The sequence below is a fragment of the Corapipo altera genome, unplaced genomic scaffold (genome assembly GCF_003945725.1).
Source record: "Corapipo altera isolate COAL_440 unplaced genomic scaffold, ASM394572v1 60554, whole genome shotgun sequence".
Taxonomy (NCBI): domain Eukaryota; kingdom Metazoa; phylum Chordata; class Aves; order Passeriformes; family Pipridae; genus Corapipo; species Corapipo altera.
The window spans coordinates 8116-10684 of record NW_020885674.1 but is presented as its reverse complement, the minus strand read 5'-3'; the positions used below and the strand labels follow the sequence as shown (position 1 = coordinate 10684).

Here is a 2569-nt window from a genome sequence, read left to right as displayed (position 1 = left end):
GCCTCCCACTGACCCCTGTCCTGTGTCCAGCCCCAGAACAGCCTCCCGGACATCGTGATCTGGCTGCTGCAGGGGGACAGACGTGTGGCCTACGCCCGGGTCCCCGCCCACCGCGTCCTCTTCTCCCGCAACATCCCCGACTGCTGCGGCTCCGACTGCGGGAAGCTCCAGACCATCTTCCTCAAGGTACCTCAGAATCCCTGGCCATGGGGGGGGTGTGGGGTGTGGTCCTTTGAGCTGCCACAAAAATCCCAAAATCCAATTTCCGGGCTTCCCCCACACACCCCTGCCCACAGTTACATCTCAACACCGAAGAGAAACTTTCAGGCCAGAGGCTTCTGTAGGGGAAAGGGGAAGTGTATTTACATTTAGTTACACAGATAAATGTACCCTACAAGCTAAAAGCAACCATATATATAATATTATGTAATTATAGAATATAATTATAATTATATAATATAATATAATTATAATATATAATAAATAATAAATATATAATATATAATAAATATAATTAATATAATTGTATTATAATATCTAATTATATAATATATATATAATTGAGGAAAGGGGCAGTATATTTACATTTATTTACACAAATAAATATACTGCACAAGCTAAAAGCAACCATCTATATGATATTATACACTTCCATCAGTCCCTTTAAGCTTTCTCCCTCCACTCAGTCCAGGAAAAAAAAACTCTTCAGGCTGATGGGTGCCCAGTCTCTCTCTCTCGTGGGAGTGTTCAGGTTCCCCTGAACCTTTTTTTAAACTTTTTTTAAACCTTTTCCCCCCAAAATAGAGAGCAAATAACTCGGGGAAACCTCAGATCCCAACAGCGGCTCCAGTTTCATGGAATTATGGGATGGGTTGGGTCAGGAAGGTGCTGAAGGTCATCCCATCCCACCCCCTGCCACCTCCCACTGTCCCAGGTTGCTCCAAGCCCCGTCCAACCCGACCTTGGACAATTCCAGGGATGGAGCATCCGCAGCTTCTCTGGGATTCCCACCCAGCTGGAGCTGCTCCTCCCCGGAGAGATCCGGGCTGTGCCGCTGGAGGACTCCAGCTCCTCCCACAGCAGATCCCAGGAGCAGCTCCCTGTGTTCTGCAATCCCAGGGCACTGAAGGTTTGGCCCAGACGGTGCTTTTTTTTAGACAATATATCCTGTTTTTAAATTTTTTTCACGTTTTTTCCCCTGATTCCTGACCCTCTGCCGCCCCAAGAAATTTAAGCTGCCGTTCCCCTGCCAGGCAATTCCCGAGTTTCTCCCATCTCCAGTGACATTCCTTGGGTGGTGCCGGCTCGGGAGCAGAGAATCAGCACTGAACAAGCTCTAAAAAAATAAAGTCAAACAAAATAAACTCAGCAAAGCCCCAAAGCCCAAACCCAGCTGGCAGCAAAAATGAGCTAAAATCCGTAAATTGGGATTTTTCTTTTTTCTATCCTTGGGCTCTGGATGGAAAACCAGCAGCACTTGGATTAGGGAAAAGTGGCTGAGAGAGAAAAAAAAGGGCAATGAGGGAAAATTCCTGTGGATTATTTCTATTTTTACTGAATGTGTGGGTTGGGTGTCCTGACCCTGAAGGGTGTCCCTGACTTTGTCCCTGTCCCTGTCCTTGCCTGTGCCTTCATCCTGACCCTGTCCCTGATCTTGTCCTTGTCCCTGATCCTGTCCCTCTTTCTTTGTCCCTGACCTTGTCTCTGACTTATCCCTGTCCCTGATCCAGACCTCGTCCCTGGCCTTGTCCCTGACTTTGTCCCTGATCCTGATCCTGTCCCTGACTTTGTCCCTTTCCCTGTCCCTGACCTTGTCCCTGACTTTGTCCCTTTCCCTGTCCCTGGCTTTGTCCCTGACTTTGTCCCTGACTTTGTCCCTGACTTTGTCCCTAACCTTGTCCCTGACTTGTCCCTGTCCCTGATCCTGACCTTTTCCCTGGCTTTGTCCCTGACCTTGTCCCTTTCCCTCTGACTGATCCTGACCCTGTCCCTGACCCTGTCCCTGACCCTGTCCATGATCCTGACCTCGTCCCTGACCTCGTCCCTGACCTTATCCCTGTGCCTGATCCTGTCCTTGACTTTCTCCCTGTCCCTCATCCTGTCCCTTGTCCTTTTCCCTGTCCCTGATCCTATCTCTGACCTTATCCCTGTCCCTGATTCTGTCCCTGTCCTTGACCTTGTCCCTGATCCTGCCCATCTCTGACTTTGTCCCTGATCCTGACTGTCCCTGTCCTTGACTTTGTCTCTGCCCCTGTCCATGATCCTGACCTTGTCCCCCTCCCTGTCCCTTTCCCTGCCCCTGACTTTGTCCCTGACCTTGTCCCTGATCCTGACCCTGTCCCTGACCTTGTCCTTTACTTTCTCCCTGATCCTGACTCTATCCCTGTCCTTGACTTTGTCTCTGACCCTGTCCATGACCTTGTCCCTCTCCCTGTCCCTGTCCCTTTCCCTGTCCCTGTCCCTGTCCCTGTCCCTTTCCCTGTCCCTTTCCCTGTCCCTGTCCCTTTCCCTGTCCCTGATCCTGTCCCTGTCCCTTTCCCTGTCCCTGATCCTTTCCCTGTCCCTTTCC

The 2569-nt window shown here is 50.0% G+C and overlaps 1 protein-coding gene across 1 annotated transcript in view; it reads left to right on the top strand.

Moving 5' to 3' along the window:
- Positions 1 to 48: 48 nt before the first annotated feature.
- The window catches only part of LOC113940714 (dysferlin-like), a gene marked incomplete at its 3' end in the record, with an annotated part of 8902 nt that continues 6381 nt past the window's right edge, over positions 49 to 2569 (top strand). Inside the window, exon 1 of the mRNA XM_027631860.1 lies at positions 49 to 186. The remainder of the gene's footprint in view (positions 187 to 2569) is intronic.